The sequence below is a fragment of the Pleurodeles waltl genome, chromosome 5 (assembly GCF_031143425.1).
Source record: "Pleurodeles waltl isolate 20211129_DDA chromosome 5, aPleWal1.hap1.20221129, whole genome shotgun sequence".
NCBI classification, from domain to species: domain Eukaryota; kingdom Metazoa; phylum Chordata; class Amphibia; order Caudata; family Salamandridae; genus Pleurodeles; species Pleurodeles waltl.
The window spans coordinates 715019480-715039884 of record NC_090444.1 but is presented as its reverse complement, the minus strand read 5'-3'; positions in this window follow the sequence as shown (position 1 = coordinate 715039884).

Sequence of the window (20405 nt, the reverse complement as noted above, 5' to 3'; positions counted from 1 at the left end):
GTGTCATCTGCATAGGAGAGGATAGTGATTCCGTGTGCTCGGAGGATGTTGGCTAGGGGGATCATGTAGATGTTGAAGAGTGTGGGGCTGAGGGAGGACCCCTGGGGGACTCCGCAGGTGATCTTGGTAGTGTTGGAGTGGAAGGGCGGAAGGCGGACTCTCTGGGTTCAGTCGGTGAAGAAGGAGGTGAGCCAGTCTAAGGCTTTGTGCCGAATTCCTATATTGTGGAGGCGTGTGCGGAGTGTGTGGTGGCAGACGGTGTCAAAGGCTGTGGAGAGGTCTAGAAGAATGAGTGCGACGGTCTCGCCTTTGTCGACTTTGGTTCTGATGTCGTCAGTGCATGCGATGAGGGCGGTTTCCGTGCTGTGGTTCTTGCGGAACCCGGAGTGTGAGGGGTCAAGAGTGTTGTTTGCTTCCAGGAAGTGGGATAGGTGGGCGTTGACTAGTTTCTCGGCAACCTTGGCGGGGAAAGGGAGGAGGGAGATGGGGCGGTAGTTGGAGAGGATCTCTCGGTCGGCTGTTTTTTTTTTTAGGAGAGCAGTGATTTCCGCGTGCTTCCAGTGGTCTGGGTAGGTGTCGGAGTCGAAGGAGGAGTTGATTATGTTGCAGAGTCTGGGGGCGATGGTTGGGCTGGCTTTGTTGTAGATGCGATGTGGGCAGGGGTCGGAGGGGGATCTGGAGTGGATGGAGTTCATGTTTGTTTCGGTTTCTTTGTGTGTGGTGGGGGTCCAGGTGGAGAGTGTGGTGGGGGGGTCAGGGGTGGGGGTTGGGTTGGGTGAGTGAGGGGTTTGTGTGGTGGGTGTGTGTGGTATGAAGTTGTTGTTGATGTTTAGGATTTTGTGGAGGAAGGGGTTGGAAAGGGCATCACATAGGGGCTGTGTGTGTGAGGGGTCTATGTTGCTGGCTTTGGGTTTGGCAAGTTCATTAATGATGGTGAAGAGTTCTTTGCTGTTTTGAGAGTTGTTGTCAAGGCGGGTCTTGTAGTGATCTCTTTTGGTGGTGCGTATGAGTTGGTGATGGGTGCGAATGGTGGTTTTAAGGGTAGAGAAGTTGGTTGTAGAGGGTTCTAGTCGCCATATTTTCTCAGCTTGGCGGCATTTGCGTCTTGGAGTTCAGGGGTGAACCATGGGGCGTTCTTTATGTTGCGGGTGGCGATGTGTTTTCTGAGGGGGCTAGTGTGTCTGCTCAGGTGGTGATCCATTTGAAGAGGTTGTGTGCTCGTGTGTTGGGGTCGTTGGCGTGGGGGGGGGATTGTGGGCCAGTTGGGAGTTTAGTCGTTCTGTGGGGATCTAGTCCCACATGCGGTAGGGTGTGGTGTGTTGATGGTAGTGTGTGGGGGGTTTGGTGAAGGAGAAGTGGACGCAGTGGTGGTCAGTCCAGAGGAGTTCGGTGGTGTGGGTGTAGGCTATGTGTTGGCTTGCGGTAAAGATTGCGTCAAGCGTGTGACCTGCTGAGTGGATGGGTGCGGTGATCAGTTGTTTGAGTCCAAGATTGGTGAGGTTGTCTATGAGGGAGGTAGAGTTGTGGTCTTGTAGGTTTTCTAAGTGAAAGTTGAAATCACTGAGGAGGATGTAGTGTGTGGAGGTGAGGGCGTGCGGGCTGATGGTGTCGGCGATGGTGTCGCAAAAGGCGGGGTGTGGTCCTGGTGGTCTGTAGATTAATGTACCTCTGAGGGTGGAGTTGTTGTTGATGTGGATCAGGAAGTGCATGTGTTCTGTGTTGTTGATAGTGTCTTGGGAGCTGGTGGTGACTTTGATTGTGTCCATGTGTAGGATGGTGATGCCACCACCTGGTCTGTTGAGGCGGTCTTTGCGTTGGAGTTTGTAACCCTTGGGGGTGGCAATGGCTAGGTCGGGCAATGGCTAGGTCGGGTTCCGAGGAGGGGTTGGTCCAGGTTTCCGTGAGGAAGGCGATGTCAGGTGAGTGTGATGTGATGAGGTCCCAGAGTGCATGTTTGTGAAGGGAGCGGGTGTTGAGGAGCAGGCAGTTGAGGCAGTTGTGGTGGGTGGTGTTGGTGTGGTGCGTGAGGGTGTCGTTGCGGGGTGTGCTCTGGTTGTGGCTGGTGTGTGGCAGGGGTTGGTTGGTGGGGGCAGAGCGGGTGAGTCTTGCGTTGGGGGTGTTGTGTTTGTTGAAGCGGGGGTCGCTATGGTTGGTGTTATATATTATTATTAGCTACGAAGGACGGTGAGGTGTGCATTTAATTTATATAAGGTGTAGATTTTATTTTGCATAATTTTCATTTTCACCTGACTACCTTTGATAGTTAACTCAACTCTCTACAGTCGGAACCACACCATACAAACCACAGATCACCAGTTTTTTCCAGAACTACTCACTACAATTAAACTCTTACCTCATCCTACTTTATTATCCACCAGTGTGCCACAAATGAGACAATTATAATTAATTATTTGAAGACTGTGGGTTTTCCCAGCCTCTCCTATCCTAGATCAAGTATCTTCCCCCGATTATACAGTATTATTTATCTCCGTCTTGCCCTTGCGCTGAACTGACGATCACTTGAATAAATTATTTCTCATGTATCCAAAACTCCATAGCAGCAGACCATAAAAATACATGAGGAAGAAATATTAGGAAACTGTCCCCACTGGGATTAGAATCCTGGTCCTGAGGCATAATACAAACTCTACTGTGCTGATATTACGTCAGCTCCGGACTCTCTAGCTCCTATTACAGCAAAAGTACTAAAATAAGGCAAACATGTTTCAGTGGTTTAGTGGCAATGTCAATAAACTGAAACTCAATTGCAAAACTGTTAGAGCATGTATGACGACTTATCTATGATTCCAATTGCAATAAGGATTTTAAAACGCTGCTTCTAAATTATAAAAAGCAATCGACGCCGTCTGTGAAATTACTTGTGTTTCAGAATCTTGATGATAAACAATGTGCAAAAAAGCGCTTTTAAATTTGTTGCAGAATTGTCCTCCATACCTTCTTAATTTGTTGCTCAGCAACTTTCTCACAAAATGTGTGATGATTTTGTTAAATTAATTCCTGTAAAAATAAAAACATTTAAAGATTACAATGGAAAAAACTCTCGCTAACAACTCCCACACTATTATATCATCATGAGTTTTTGACTCTTCTTTGGCATGATTTTGATCTATTTAACTCACTATTCTCCATAATACATTCGAACAGTGTAAAACTATTTCAATACTTAACTGATACATGCCGAAAATAAAACTCACTGTTGTCCATACTTTGATCAATAGTCTTAGGGGCAAAGTTAAGAACCCCTCGCTCTTCCTTGCACTACATTAGGATCATTTTTCTTACGTTAATGTGACCCAGCGAGGCCAAAATCGATGCACCAAATTTACAAAGTGGTGCAATGCATGCATTGCGCCACTTTGTAACAATTTGTGCTACATTATGCCTGCGCCAGGCATAATATATGCAAAGGGGGCGTCCCCCCATTAAGGGAGCCAAAAAAATGATGCAGAGAAATCCAAGAGATTTCTTCCAGTCATTTTTTAGGCACTTTTAATACCTGCTCAGAGCAGGCATTAAAAGGAGGCTCCTGTTGGTTTCAATGGGCCTCTGGGTGCTTTGCAGGATTGGCGTCAGAAGTTTTGATGCTAATCCTGCGAAGCAACAAACTAGCTTAACAAATTCTGATGCTAGTTCCCTAACTATCGCCGTGTTGCGCCATATATTAAATACAGCGCACACTTTGTGAAGGTAGGGGGGCGCAAAGGGGTGCTAGAAAAGTGGCACTGCACTAAGTACAACTTCACTTTCCTTAAATCTGCCCCATAATCTTTCTTTTAGTCAAGGCTCGGTTTCAGCAGCTTTTAAAAACTGAACCAGTCTTCTTTTGAAAAAGCCCAGACCTGATCTTTCAAATACCTCTAGCTACCAGCCTATTTTTTTTTTTTTACTTGCCTCTACCAAAATTATAGAATTTTATGTGGCAAAACAGTTGCCTTTTGTTTTGAAATCTAAGAGCCTGATTTAGTTGTTGGTGGTAATGGTCCCACCGTTGTTTCTCAGACTGAAAATCCATATGCCGATCTGGGGGTCTACCCACCAGATTTACATGTTGATGGTCTCATAGAGGATAACCTGCCCGGGTACCGCTGACTCTGCCAAGGATTCCATGTATGTGTATGCATCTGTGTGATGCAAATTGCTGGTTCGGGTCGAGGGAGGTGTTTTGGGGCTGTGGTTGAGTCAGTATGTGTGCCTATTGCATTTGGCATTGCTGTTGTTGTGTATGTTGTGTAGTGTGTTGTGTTGTTGTGTGCAACATTCAGGTGAGTGTTGTGTGTCGTCATTGTCGTTGATGTGCGTAGTTGTGATGTTGTGTGAGTGTGTTTGTGTAGATGAGTGTGTAGTTGTGTTGATTGTTGTGGTTGTGTTATGTGTGATGCAGGGGAACACAGATGGCAACGGTACAGTGTAGATGTGTGACTTACCTCTATTCCGTAGCCACTGCCATTGTCTGCTGTCTATTGGGTTCCACGATGTCCTCCCTCTGTCAGCGAACCGCCGCCAGTACACCACCTGCAGGACTGTAACATCTAAATACTGCGAGCAGAACTCCGTCGACCTGGTCCTCCCAGGTCTGCCGCTGCAGCAGTTTAGCAGTAACACCCCCAAAATCTAAATCAGGTCCTTAAATCTTTATACACAATGATCCAGTTGGATTTCATCCTAACAGAAGCACAGAAACTACCATACTTGGAGCATTAGGTGATCTGTGCATGGTTGCGGACATCAGTAGTTTCAGTGCCCTGATTTTACCTGATCTTTTGCGGCATTTGACATCGTTGACCATAAGTTACAGATTGAGAAACTTTAGAAAGGCCATGATTTGAAAGCATGGTAGTCAAATAGTTGATCTCTTTCTTTTAGAAAGAAATCAAGATAAATCTCTTAGGGCCAGATGTAGCAAATAAAAAATTTGCGAGTTGCAAAGTGCAAGTCCATGCGACTCGCAATTTGCAACTCGCAAATTGGTATGCAGTACGGTGTCTCAGACACCGACTGCAACTCGCTATGGGGTCGCAATGACCCACCTCATCAATATTCATGAGGTGGGTCGCAAATTGCAGCCCCATAGCGAGTATAGGCACTCGCAAACATGGAGGCCTGCTGCTCCATGTTCGTGACTGCTTTCAATAAAGCAGTTTTTTTTTTTTAAGTGTAGCCCGTTTTCCTTAAAGGAAAACGAGCTGCACTTTTTAAAAAAAACGAAACCTTTAGTTTCGGTTTTTTTTCAGGGCAGGTAGTGGTCCCTTGCGGTCAGACCCCTTCCAATTTGCGAGTGGGTTACCATCCACTTGAAGTGGATGGTAACTGCGACACCATTTGCGACCGCGTACGCGGTCGCAAATGGTATTGAAACCACTCAGAATCGCGAATAGTAAGGGAACACCCCTTCCTATTTGTGATTCAGAAATGCATATTGCGAGTCGGTACCGACTCGCAATATGCATTTCTGCATTGGGAAACGCGTTTAGCGACTCGCAAACGGCAATTTTTGCCGTTTGCGAGTCGCTAAACGTTTCCTACAACTGGCCCTTAGTTCTATTTTTGTCCGTATCTCATCTGCTAGAATATGATGTTCCTTGTGTCTTGGTATTGTCTCCCTACTTATTTAATGCATATGTTAGATCTTTGGCCTCAATAATTTGATCATATGGTCTCGGACAATAGAGTTATGCGAATGACATGCAAATATTATTCCAACTTGCGAGAAGGTTCAATCCATTATGTGATACCTTCAGAAAGTCGGATAACAGATTAGGACCGCTGGCTTAAGTTAAACATTACTAAAACTATAAGCAGAAAAAGTCCTTCACTTTGGCATAAAAGGTCCTTTACTTTGATATTTCTCCTAATGGCTTTCTGATCTCGTTATCTAGCCAATGCAAGTAATCTTGGTAAAATGTCAGGGAGATCACATTTATTTCTCTTTACCAATGTACATCCAACCAGCTGCTATGGTTTCCAGTGCTCATTTATTATGAGAAAATATCATCCCATCCATCATCTCACAGAAATTGAAGGTGGCTAGCCATATTGCATTGATCATTTATAGCTTCCAGACTAGACTACTGCAATGCAGCATATTTAGTGATAAATACTCCTTAACTTTGATGACTCTAAGCCAAACAACATCAATCATCTTGCCTAATTTTCAAGGCTTGTGTCATGTACGATCTTAATCCTCTTTGGAAATCTGTTTACTGGCTACCCATCCAAGCCTGCATTCAATATAAGGCCCTTAGTACTGTTCATTAAGCCCATATTTTCATTTAACCTAATTCTATCTGCTAATGCCCCAATCCTCATACTCCATTTAAAAACGTTCAATCTTCAGGCAAACTGTTAGCCATTTCTCGATGTAGATAAAGCTCACTTAAACATTAGGGCCCATATTTATACTTTTTGACGCAAAACTGCGCTAACGCAGTTTTGCGTCAACAAAATTAGCGCCGGCTAACGCCATTCTGAAGCGCCATGCGGGCGCCGTATTTATTGAATGACGTTAGCCGGCGTTAGCCGCCGGCGCCGTCTGGTGTGCGTTAAAAAAAACGACGTACACCAGGCAGCGCCGGCGTAGGGGAAAATGGAGCTTGGGCCTCAAGAAATGGGGCAAGTCAGGTTGAGGCAATTTTTTCACCTCAACCCGATTTACGCCATTTTTTTTCACTCCCAACCCCCATAGAAATGACTCCTGCCTTAGCAAAGACAGGAGTCATGCCCCCTTGCCCAATGGCCATGCCCAGGGGACTTCTGTCCCCTGGGCATGGTCATTGGGCATAGTGGCATGTAGGGGGGCACAAATCAGGCCCCCCTATGCCACAAAGAAAAAAAAAAAAACACTTACCTGAACTTACCTTAATGTCCCTGGGATGGGTCCCTCCAACCTTGGGTGTCCTCCTGGGGTGGGCAAGGGTGACAGGGAGTGTCCCTGGGGGCATGGGAGGGCACCTCTGGGCTCCTTCAGAGCCCACAGGTCCCTTAACGCCTGCCTTTTGCAGGCGCTAAAAAACGGCGCAAAAGCGGCCGTACGTCATTTTTTTGGACCCGCCCACTCCCGGGCGTGAATTTTGCCCGGGAGTATAATTCCGACGCACATGCCTCGGAGTCGATTTTTTAGACGTGAACGCCTACCTTGCATCTCATTAACGCAAAGTAGGTGTCCACGCTAAAAAATGACGCAAACTCCATGGACTTTGGCGCTAGACGCGTCTAACGCCAAAGTATAAATATGGAGTTAGTTTTGCGTCAAAATTGCGTAAAAAAAAACGACGCAATTCCGGCGCAAACGGAGTATAAATATGCCCCTAGAGCTTTCTCCATTCTAACGCCATAATTATAAAACACACTTCCATTCTATTTCAGAGCTACTACATTGATGAATTAGTAACATTTTATAGTGCACAGCTGCTTCGACTGAAGCATTCCAGTGCGGCCGTAAGTGGTAGATGTAACCAAGAAAGTCAGCAGTGGAAAGGTAATGTTTCAGCTCCTTTGTAACGTTATCTTGAGTTGTTAGCTTCTTTTATTTGGCGGATGATCATTCATAAGATTTGCCACCAGATAGTAAAAAGGGCATCAACCTCTTGTTGCTCTATAGATCTTGGGTACTGTCAGCAGGCCCTGCAGTATCGATCAAAGTGATTTGGTGGGCATGTAGGCTGAAAAATCTGCCACTCAAGCAGATTGGCCCTTTCTAAGAACTGCTCGATTTGTTACTCCATTAGAAGCCAATGCAAAAGCTCTATGGAAGGGAGATGGATTGCCATCTTGGGAGTTCAGAAACCTGTCTTGCAGCTGTGTTTTGAACCAGACGCAGCCTGCAGATTAGGGTCACGGGTATTTCAAGATAAAGTGCATTTGAATACTGAAATCTAGATGTTGTTGCCTAAGGCACTATTGTTTTTCGAGTGTAGATGTAATTTGCGAATTTTATTAGGAACTTTATTAAGATTCTTCAGGAAACTGTGATGATTGATTGGATCTAAGGTCTAAAAGTTAGCACCCTATCAGCTATAATACCCATGTTCCTTACTGTGGAGACTAAAGTGTGTTGAAGTGTGATCAACCAAATCAATGAGATACACTACAGTATTTCCAATCAACAGACGTTCAGACTTCACTGAGATCAATATTAAGTAGCTATGGTGCATGCAATTTGCCACAGGGTTTGGATTTCGGACATTCTTAAAGACTTTATAAGACTTCAGGATCAGCCTGATGAAACAAGAGCATTAGTTGGCGGTCATTACAACATGACAGCACTTTAAGGTTCAAAGATTTCACAACATCTGCCAGTGGAGCCATATATATATATGTAGAACGGGGTGAAGCTTGTAGCCAAACTCTGAGGAACAGCATGCCTCACTGCCTTGTAGGAGGATCTGAATGGAGGGAGATGTACCGCCTGTGATCTATACAATAGAAAGGATTGCAGCCAGTGTTTAGATGGGCTTTGGATGTGTACTTGTTCCAAGTGTTCTAACAAAATATAATCTGACATGGTATCAAAAGTGATCTTACAATGCTTTTTTAGAAGGAATCTAAAAACCTTGCTTTACAAACAATTCCTTGACTAATGTGGACATTTTTTGCATGTCTTATCTTGTAACCAACAGCATATTCTCCTTCGAAGGGTATATGCTAGTATGAGGTCAATTGATCTTTTCACTCAGCATGTAAGGATGTGAAGGCACCAGGCATGCAAACTACAACAATTCAGTTAAATTTGCAAGTATGACTCATTTAGCCAAATGAAGGCTACTGTAAGCTAAAATGATGTTCAAGGGTTTTTATTATAGTTTAATGCCCAGAGTAACATAAATGATCCTCAAGACAAGACTATAAAGATACAAAATCATAATAGGCTGGCTAAACCCCTAAAGAATCTGAGACAAACTAACATTAAAAACACTAAGGGCCAGATGTTGGAAGGTTCCAAATTGCGAGTTGCAATTTGCGAGTCCCAGCGACTCGCAAATTGCAACTCGCAATTTGGAATGCAGAAAGGTGTCTCAGACACCTTCTGCGAGTCGCTATGGGGTCGCAAAGACCCACCTCATTAATATTAATGAGGTGGGTCGCAATTTACGACCCCATAGCGAGTCAGGGCACTCACGGGGATGGTGGCCTGCTGGAGACAGCAGACCACCATGTCCGTGACTGCTTTTTAATAAAGTAGTTTTTCTTTCTCAAAGTGCAACCTGTTTTCCTTAAAGGAAAACGAGCTGCACTTTGAAAAAAAACCCGAAACCTTTAGTTTCGGTATTTTTCAGGGCAGGTAGTGGTCCATTGGACCACTGCCTGCTCTGAAAAATTATTTTTTATGCCAGACAAAAAAGGGAAGGGGTCCCCTGGGGACCCCTTCCCGTTTGCGCCTGGGTTACCATCCACTTCAAGTGGATGGTAACTGCGCTTTCATTTGCGACCGCAATCGCCGTCGCAAATGAAAATGAATAGCATTGCGAGTCGCAAATAGGAAGGGAACACCCCTTCCTATTTGCGAGTCGGAAATGCATTTTGCGAGTCGGAACTGAATCGCAAAATGCATTTCTACATTGCAAGGAGGCTTTTGCGACTCGCAAACGGCGATTTTCTCCGTATGCGACTCGCAAAACCCTTGCTACATCTGGCCCTAAATACTGAATGACAACACATAAGAGCAATCCAAAAATCTGAAAAGGATGAAACATGCAGTGTCTAATTCACTTAGGGTGTCATTCCGACCCTGGCGGTCCATGACCGCCAGGGCCGGGGACCGCGGAAGCACCGCCAACAGGCTGGCGGTGCTTCCTGGGCCATTCTGACCGCGGCGGTAAAGCCGCGGTCAGAAAAGGGCAACCGGCGGTTTCCCGCCGGTTTACCCCTGGCCCAGGGAATCCGCCATGGGGATTCCGACCCCCTTCCCGCCAGCCTGTTCCTGGCGGTAATTACTGCCAGGAACAGGATGGCAGGAACGGGTGTCGTGGGGCCCCTGCACTGCCCATGCCACTGGCATGGGCAGTGCAGGGGCCCCCTAACAGGGCCCCATAAAGATTTTCAGTGTCTGCAAAGGAGACACTGAAAATCGCGACGGGTGCCACTGTACCCGTCGCACCCCTTCATCTCCGCCCTTCATTGTTGAAGGGGCTTTCCGGCTGGGCCGGCGGGCGGCCTTCTGGCGGTCGCTCGCCGGCCCAGCGGGAAAGCCGGAATGGCCACTGCGGTCTTTTGACCGCGGAGAGGTCATTCGGCGGGAACCGCTTGGCGGGCGGCGACCGCCTCCTGCCGCGGTCAGAATGACCGCCTTAGTCATTTAGCTGGTTCTAAGCCTGCGTTCTTTAGTGACCACGGCAAGGGGAGACCCTATGAATGAGCAAACGCATTTAGCATGTGCTGGAACAAGCACACTTGGGCAAAAAGGCAAAAAGGACAAAAAGAATATGAAAAAAGGAAGTCTTGGGAATCAAGAGACTAACTAACATTGACAAAAAGTAGGTAAAAAGAGAAGAATTTCAGAAGCTCAGTCAAGAGTCTTTTTCTTTGGGTCAAGGGAAAAATCTTTCTAAGTCTCAGAAAGACATTTCAAAGGGGCAAAGGGTAGAGAGGGCTATACCTCTCAGAGTCCAAGGGGTTCAGTAAGCGATGAGAAGTGGGGAAGATCTCTGAATCTGGCCAAAGTCGAGCTGGAGAATGGTATATTAAAGTTCACAGGGCAAGATGATTCATCCATCCATCACTCCATATAATACAAAAGGTGAAATATCCAATGGCAAATAGTCATATGATTCAGACTGCAACATCAGTGAGAATTCTCAGAATCTTCATGTGAACAGCATCCATCTGTACTCTTCCATGCAAATTCGAAACATTTGTATATATATTTATTCCACAGTTCCTGAATGTTCAGGGCTCAAGGTTTAGCTCATAAACCTGGTATGAATAAAAGAATAGAATACCTATTTCCAACCTACCTTTCTCATGATAACGATATCTGAAAGAAAGTTTACGTTAACAAGAATTGCTAAACATTTTCTGCACAGTTACGAAGCAGAGCCTTGCAGGCCCCTCTTAGGCCAATGTAGGTGAATTAAAACAGCACATTCACTTATGCATTCACTATATATTTAGCATTTCTTAAACTTTAAATACATTATTAATGAGCTATTAGACTTGCTCAGATTACAATAAAATGACAAAAAAGATTCTGTGTACTTATAACACATTACTGCATTCTATACATTTTGATGTTACTTTTTAAATATTTTCCCACATAAATCTCTAATAGTTTTAATGCAGACTGTTAGTCACATCATGACCTATAACATATCGTCAAATTAATTTTTCAAACAGACTGTTAGTCACATCATGACCTATAACATATAGTCAAATTAATTTTTCAAACATAAAATTAAAATTCTTTACCACATTAATTTCATGCTGCTGACCTACAGTGAATGCATGATATTATGACTTTGAGTGCAACACTTTACAATTTAACTATTAATAGTGTGATTAATATTAAGCATAAAATTGTCACGCATAGATGATCACTGTGACATGAGAGACAGTACTAAAATTTCTGCTATGTCACCGTTAACAGACCCAAATCTGTTAGTGCACTTGAAAAATCCTCTATAACATAACATAACTTAACATACCATACCATAACATAACATAACATAACATAACATAACATACCATAACACAACATATCATAACATGACGTATTAGCTACTTGTAAGGATATACCTCTTTTTGCATGTTCACCCCCACATTTTTGGACTGAAACTTCTGTTTTTTCGACTCTTCACACACAAAGGCCTGCTAACCACTCCTCAGTGCCAGTGTTCTAACCCAATACAAATTGTCGAAACCTAATTGGCAAGGACTGACATACTTATATGTCCCTAGTATATCATACCCAGAGTGCCCAGGGCATGTAAGACAGAGTGTCCACTCAGGGTTGGAGCACTCTTTGAGCCACCCTTAACATGATAAGATACAAAATGGCTCCCAGCCTGCTACTTCAAGCTGGAAGGACAGTGTTTTCATTGTCAGTTCGACTTTGACATTTAAACTGCTGGCAAAGCCACCTTACCCCTTAACATCATATATAAGTCTTCCCTAAGTAAGGCCTTTAGAGCCCTTTGGGAGGGACCTGTATTTTGTTAAGTAAGACTTGCGTTTTTGATATGTCTTAAACAAAAAGACTTCCAAATTGTCATTTTGCTGTGGATAAATTAAGTAGCCATATTGGATAACACAGAGTTATCGGGTGGCATCCCAACTCGCTTAACTTCTGAGCGGGAATACCTAACCGGGTCATGTAAGGTATCAAATTAATCATGTCATTAAATGTGAAAATTGCCACCCTGTGCCTCTGCTAGTCAAGTGGCATCACAAAGGCATATACACACAGACAACTTTCTGTTTGCCTTTGGAGATGTGTGAATGACTCCCAGGCTCAAGAGCAAAGGCAGTTTTCACAGAGCAAGATGTCACTTCCTCTGCCAGGATGGCCACTCAAGGGGTTGACCCAGAAGGTGAGCTTTACAGGGGAAGCCACATTTGATGGGCCACCAGCTACAACACCCCTGAGCAGGATGCCTTTTGTTCTTGTAAACAGAATGGAGACATGGCCAGATAGGGGAAACTCCACCCAAACTGGGTTTACTGTGGGCATGTAGCCCTCAGGTAGCCACACCTCTAGGGTGGGCTACTAAGCTCCTGACGACCAAGGAAGGGTTGTGCCATCTTGAAGTGGGCAAGGCTGTGGCATTCTAGGATAGCCAGATGCCATACATCCCATGAACTTTATCACAAGGTAGGGCCCAAATAGCCTTTTGGCTAGTGTCCACATGGTCCCCTTAGAGCAATTTCTGGGGACAAATATGGCTCCCCTAGTACCCTGACGCTCACATCACTCTAAAATCAGACAGAGAAGTGAAGAAGGACTGCCCAGCTGCCCTTGGAGCTGCACAGGGAGGCTGCATACTCAGAAGGATTACACCTGCAGCACTTTGGGCTGGCAAAGGTTGGACTGTGCCCACAGCTGTTGGCTCAGGGCAAAGTTGATTCCCGACATCCAACAACAGCAATGACTTCACAGTCCATAATATTGATCTCCAGGAAACAGCTCAAGGAACACAAGAGTTGAAAGAGTCCAAATTGATAAGCTGGTAGCCACTGCAGAGGTTTTGCTGCTACCAGTTGCTGAGCACCCAAGAGGACAAACCGGAGATAGCAAAACCTGCACCGGTGTCTGCCAGACCTGGAAAAGCTATCAGTCTGGATTCATCACAACCAGGAAACACTAGCTCCCACAACTACGGGGCAAACTGACCAGTAGGCCCGGATCGGCTGGCCTGCTACTGCAATGTATAGGATTTTGAGGGACCCCAACCTCCATGGCCAAGTTTGCCTCATTTCACTTGTGGACCGAGGAGAACCCACAAAGGCATTTACTTCAACCACACCACAAGCAGGGCATCCCTTGAGCATATTTTTGGCTGCAGGCCGCAGCATAAGGACCACTCCGTTTATGTCTATAGTGGCAGTCCTGTAAAGTTTGGATCTTGCCTTAAAAACACTGTTGTGGCCAGGTAACTGTCCAAAATATCCTTTCTGGCCCCTTAGATCTCTGTCCTGCGGACTTGGTCACCCAAACAAGGCTGAAGTTGCCAAACTAACTGTTTCAAACTTTTCAAACGTTTCCAAACTTTTTGTTGGCCATTGCTTGTTTGCAGTTGATATAAAAGATATTTATTTCATCTAAAATTTGTATCTCCAGAACCCTCTGCTGGATTGTGAAGATCAAGGTCTCTAAAAATTCATAAAAGTATACTCCATTTTTATGAATTGTTGTCTTATTTCTTTTGTGTTGTGTGATTTGTTTTATTTCATTGTTTGTTGCTGTTAAATGCTTTACACATTGCTCCTTTGCTTAGACTTACTGCTCGCAGCCACAGCTAACCAGGGTTGAGCTTACGGTTAGGTAAACATAGATGGTATTTGAGAGTGTACTGCATGATAAGATTTCCCAACCATATCATATACCCAAATCCTCACATTGTTACCTAGCAGTAGGATCCAGAAAGTGTGTTTAGCTATACAGGACAACTAGTAAGTCAGTACCCGACTGAAAGAGATTGCCAAGTCAAAAAGTGAGAAAGGTTTTGGCCAAGTTCTGATATTTCCAAAGGCACCAACTTTTAAGAAGAAAAGTTAAAGAGTTGCAAAAAGTTTTTGCCACTAATGTCTTCAAGGATGAGAACAAAGCAATTGACTTGACCACCGTGTCCACAATAAAAATCAATGAGTTGAGAGTTTTGTTCCAAGAAGGAAATATTCTTCCAGGCTTACTTTAATTTTACTGACTTGGACAAAAACATAATTTATCAAGCAGCCTGATTATCTCTGAGGTATTAAAAGTAGCACAAAATATGACTAATGAACAAACTTAATACTGAAAATACTTTCTGAATTGGATTCAGAACAAGGCAACCTAACCTTCATATGTAATTTGAAGCTGACATATATTGAGCTGAGCTATGTTTTTAGACAAGATTGGGCAACAGAATTGTTTATGTAATTCTAAAATATTTTAGTTACTCAATGATGTCCTGCTGCTTTGGAATCATGGGGCTACTGCATTGTCATTACTTGCAATAAATCTTAAAGTAGATGCAAAGCTTTCAAATGATAAAGGAGGTAATTCTACTCCTTCTCTTGGCTTTCAGTCTGTTCTTTTATGGTAGTAACTCTGTCACTCTTTTGCATATCCTGCTGGGCTTGTGCTTGGAATGCAGTAAGTGATGATGGTTATACCTTTCTCTTATTTTTTGCTCCTCTTTCAAAATAAATGGATACAGTGTTTGCATCCAAAACCGCATGTGTGGTAAATATTTGGTATAGGGAATTGGCTTTCCCATTATGAGAGCCAGGGTTATACTGATTGATATGGTCATGAACAAAAAGCAAGGTCCATTGTAACTTATGGGGACACTGGGCCTTGGCTGATTAAAACATTGTAGGTTCTGTCAGGTTGAGGATATAGTCACTTGATGCTGTGCCCGCTCAAGTAGTGTTACTTCTCTACAAACAGTATTTTAGTGGTCAGTAGTTTTTCTTATCTATGATAGAAGTGTTAACCTCAGAAGAGAAATTTCTTGGAGAAAAAGCTGTTTGGAGCATTTTGCCTATGGTCATAATCCTTTGCCCCCAGGTGTTCAATTGGATGGACTAGACTCCTCTGTTTATGAAAGAGTGGTGCCCATGTGTCTCTAGAGATGAGCATTGAAGATTTTTTCTTCTAGAAACTGGGGGGATTTTTCTGCTTCAGCATATTACACCAAACAGATTCCCTTCCTTAAAAATCTCCTGATAGGTTCAGAATTGATGCATACCTTTCCTATTTAATTTTGCCAAAAACTGGGAAAACTCTGTATGCCTTTCGTAGAAACCCCATAAGACCATTGCACAATTACTGAGACATTATAAGGCCCTATATAAATCCTAGGGGGTGGGGTGTGCTTATGTGTAAACTAACTTTTCCCAATTTGCTCATAGTTTATAGGATCAAACCAGGCACAAAATTTCTCAAAAGCTGCTTGTGTTCCACCAGATTGGGATTAAATGAAACTATCACAAATGTGTGTTACACATCATACATGCAGATACTCCATCAAGACTTCATCTTTCAAGTACTAGAATACAATTAAAAGACTACACAGTCTAAAGAGTATTACTCAGCATCATTACAGGTTGAAACTTGTGTAGATAATGTCTTCCATTTATTTTCTTTTTAATTTTGAGATGATGTGCTACACAGAAGTACAAATATGTGATCATAGAATCCTTTCTTAAATGGTCCAGAAACATCAGTATCAGCAGTTTAAGGTATAATTTATTCTTTACGTTGTTGGCTCTGGAGGTGATGCAGGGTTTCAGTTCTCTTCCTTTCTTTGGCACAAATAAGTGAGGAAGTCAGAGGTGCTAAATTCTTAATAGAACTGTTGACAAGGCCTTCCTCCAAGTGCAGCTTAGAAGAGGTGAACCATGATGGATTTGCCTTGTTTGACTGGAGTGGTAATTAGTCTTTTGTCTGGGTTGTCTGTCTTTTTCTTGTGTACCCAGGAAACAACATGACATACAGCACTCTGAATTTTAATGATGATGATTGTTTAGAGTGACCTATGCTATGCAAAATAGTACTTTACATTGTAGGGCATCAGAAATGTCAAAATATGAACTATTTGTTTATCTATTCTAACAAACCAACCACATAGCATGTTTTACTGGCCCAGAAGACAAAGTCACTCCACTGACCACACCTTTTTCTTTAGTTTAGGTACTTGAAGGGCAGGTCACATTGTCAGAATATGTATTTTTTATTGTCCTGGCATGCAGGCCTTCCACCCTCATTTCTGTGTTACTTGGTTGCTAGGTATTTGAAACAGACTGGTTGACCTTGCTCAGACTGGTTGATTTTGCTCAGCCTCATTCTCTGTCTGGCTCTTAGGTTTGACAGCAGTTTTGTCAGCTCCGTTGAGAGTACTGAGAGTACAATGACCTGATATTTGGGCCACCACTTTGATCATTTTCATTTGCTCCAAATTCCTTAAGAAAATGTCCTCCCTTCTCACCATAGAGGCAGTCATTTTGTTTATGTGTTTACTTCTCTCCTGCACTTTTGGGAATTCTATAGAGCCTTTGGAAGACATAACCACTATGGCTCTGGGCTCAGTTTCCATCTGTCCATCTGCTTTTCTGTCAGCCGCTGATCAAATTGCACTAGTTACCATATTTGGAATGATCACCTGTAAAATACCATCTTTACTACATCATCTTTAATATGCCTACCTGGTTCCACTGACCTGTGGGTGAAAGGTGGTGAGATATGCCAGAACATTCTGGTATATTTGCTTTAGAATTAAAAGATAATTGCCCATAGACTCAGCAACCACATTGCAGTTGAGCAGGGTGCAAACATTAGTTTTACATGTAAAAAATCATAAATTATGGAATTAGCTCATGGACCAGCTGCTTACAATTACAACTACCTTCGAAAACAAAACATTTACATTTATTTGCTCATAGGCAAATAATGTTAGCCATACACAATAAATGATGTTGACAGGAATTTGTTTGTTCATCCATAAAGATGCTCTGGTTGCATCCATAAAAATACTATGGTTGAGGCAATGGAATATTGCAGTCATTGACTAGTTAGGCTCTATTCTTCAAACAGTATTGCTGCAGCTGCTGACAGCATTTATTGTGGAGGAAAGATTGGGAATCATGGCAATAGACTGAAGGTGGTATTTGTCCTGCTGCTGTATTTCATCAGTGTGAATGGATTCAGGTCCATTAGTTGGATAAGACAATTTATATGGCCGTAGCAATCTGTTAAGGTATTAATTTCAGTCTTACAGAACCAAGGAAGGCTACGTCTTATTCCTGTAAATACAACTACCCCAAAAAAATAAGGTGCAGCGATGCTGCACCTCAGGCCGAAGAGGAGATGGGATAATAGAGAGATTGATGCAGAGCATGAGGGCCGCCACTTTTGAGTATGCCAGTCAAGTCTGTATCTGGTGAGCACCTCCTCTATTACTCAATAAATATAGGAAGGTTGGTTGTCATGAACGTCAAAGAACAATCATCTCATAGGTATGGTAAACAATGTATTCCAACACTTTATATTATGCCTAATTGGCTTCTTATCAGTGGGTAGGCTTTCGGAATGTTTGCTGTATCGTGTTCATTTCCTTTCTCTGTATTTTGTTCATGTTATCTAAGAACATTGCTAACCATGGGTTTCTTCTCTACTAATGTGCCTACGTGTTGTATTTACCAACTCACTGTTGGAGTTCTTAACCATCTCCGGTAAGTTTTTCTTTTGGTTTTCTATCCAGAGTCTTTGCATGATGCTTGGCATGCAATGTGGTAGGTAGTCTTTTAGTCTTTTGTAGTTTCATGCTACAGTGCCCTGTGTTAGACCTGGCCCTTTTTGCCATCCCCAAACTTTTTGCCTCCTTCCTCCTATTTTTTCTTACCAGTTTTTGTTGGCTTTAGGACTCTGGTAACCAGTGCTAAAGTGCATATGCCTTCTGTGTAAATTGTATTGCTGGTTTGTTTATCCCTGATTGGCATATTTGATTTACTAGTAAGTCCTTAGTAAAGTGCACTAGAGGTGCTCAGGACCTGTAAATCAAATGCTCCTAGTGGGCCTGCAGCACTGATTGTGCAACCCACATAAGTAGCCCTTTAAACATGTCTCTGACCTGCCACTGCAGTGTCTTTGTGCACAGTCTTGCACTGCCAAGTTGACCTGCCAAGTGTAACTACTTGCCAGGCCCAAACTTTCCCTTATTGTACATTTAAGGCACCCTTAAGGTATGCCCTAGGTAGCCCCATGGGCAGGGTGAAGTGTATGTGAAAGGTGTGACATTTACTAATGTGTTTTATATGTCGTAACAGTGAAATACTGTCAAATTTGGTTTTCACTGTTGTAAGGCTTAGCTCTCTCATAGTTTAATATGGGGACTGCCTTTAAATATCTTTTAAGTGCAGTTTCCTGTTTGGGAGCAGATAGAGATGTGGAGGTTGTGGTCTCTGAACTCACAATTTAAAAATACATCTTTAGGTAAAGTTGTTTTTTAGTTTGTCAGGTTGAAAATGCCACTATTAGACACTGGGCATTTTCTTCCTTAAATCATTCTGTGGCTCTGCCTGCTTGTGTATTCACTGTCCGGGTCGGACTGACAATTGGGCTGTTTGTGAATCTCCACTAGACAGAGGCACAAAGGGAGCTGGGGTGTAGTGGGCATATCCTGTTGGGTCACCTGGGCTAGAGCGGAGGGAGGAGCTAACTCTTACACCTGAATGGGCTGTGTCTGCCCTCATACAATGCAGTCTCCAACCCCCTGGTGTGTGTCTGGGGCCAGGCCTGGGCAAGGCATGATCCTGTGAACAACAGAGACTTTCCTTTGAAGTTTCCCTACTTCAAAGGCAGAAAGGGGTATAAGCAGTGGACCCAAAACCCCAGATTTTCATATTACTTCTGTAACTAAGAGGAACCCCTGCCAAGGTGAAGAGCTGGAGGAGGAGTACTGCCCCTTTGCCTGTGACTTTGCTTTGCTGGGTTGGCCTGCAGTTGATGCTTCTGCCTGAAAGAGGACAAAGACTGGACTTTGTGGTATATTCCTACTTGTGAAGTGTCTCTAAGGCCTTGGACTGAGCTTGCCTCCCGTTTAAAAGTCTCTGGGCAATTAAAGACTTCCTCTGCCAGCATCTGTACTCTCTGCTGGGACTCCTGCCCTGCTAAGTGGTGCCCTATGCAGTCCCTGGGCCCTTAAATGGTGAAGCTGGTAGAACAAGGACTGAAACCACACACAGGAAGACTTGCGGAGAAAATGTTTACCCACCACCTGCAACGCAGCTGAAAAAACGACACTCCACCTGCCACAAAGCTGAAATTAGCGCAAAACCTCGTCGCATCTCGGAAACCTACACATCACCTGCATTGCACCTTTAAGCAGGCCCACAGGGAATACCCTGTATGGGAGGATAAGATCTATAAAACAGAAACATATGGTGATCATGGAACTAGAGAGGCACACCATGCAATTGAGGGACATACCAAATTAATGAAATTTGAGTTGATTTGAATAATGGGAGACACACACTGTGCATAAAACAGCTCAATGTCACTTTTCTGGAACAAATGGAACTCATACTATTAGGCCATGTTATGATTAGGAAACTGATAAGCATGGTATGAGCCAGGAATTTGGGGCAATGCAAAGATCACCCATTTGGAGCGTATTTACTGATTCAACAATTTGGGAATGTCACAAACAGAGAACGCTATAATTCTGAAAATGGCCTGTTTCCTTAAAAAAAGATGGGACATTTCATCATTAATGAAGTGAATGTCATGCCTTTTGAAATTTAGGGGTATATTTATACTCTGCTTGTGCCATTTTAGCATTAACAATTTTGATGCTAAAATGGTGCTAACTTAACTACATAGTTATATTTTGATGCTAGACATATCTAGCTTCAACATATAGAAGATAACGTCATTTTTTGGATGCATGAATCTACCTTGCATCAATGATATGCAAGGTAGGCATTCCTGTCCAAAAAATGACTCTAAGCCCGAAGCGCTTTTATTATCCTCCCATGCAAAAATGGTGCACGGTGGGAGGTGGGCTTTGCACCATTATTTAATGCCTGGGTCAGACCAGGGATTAAGGTACCTGTGGACCCATTTCCATGGCCAAACACCATGGAATGGGCCCACAGGCGCCTACCACAAGCCACAGGAACACCCCCACACACACCAGAGGGATACCAGAGGATGGGGGACCCCAACCCAGGTAAGTATGGGTAAGTATTTT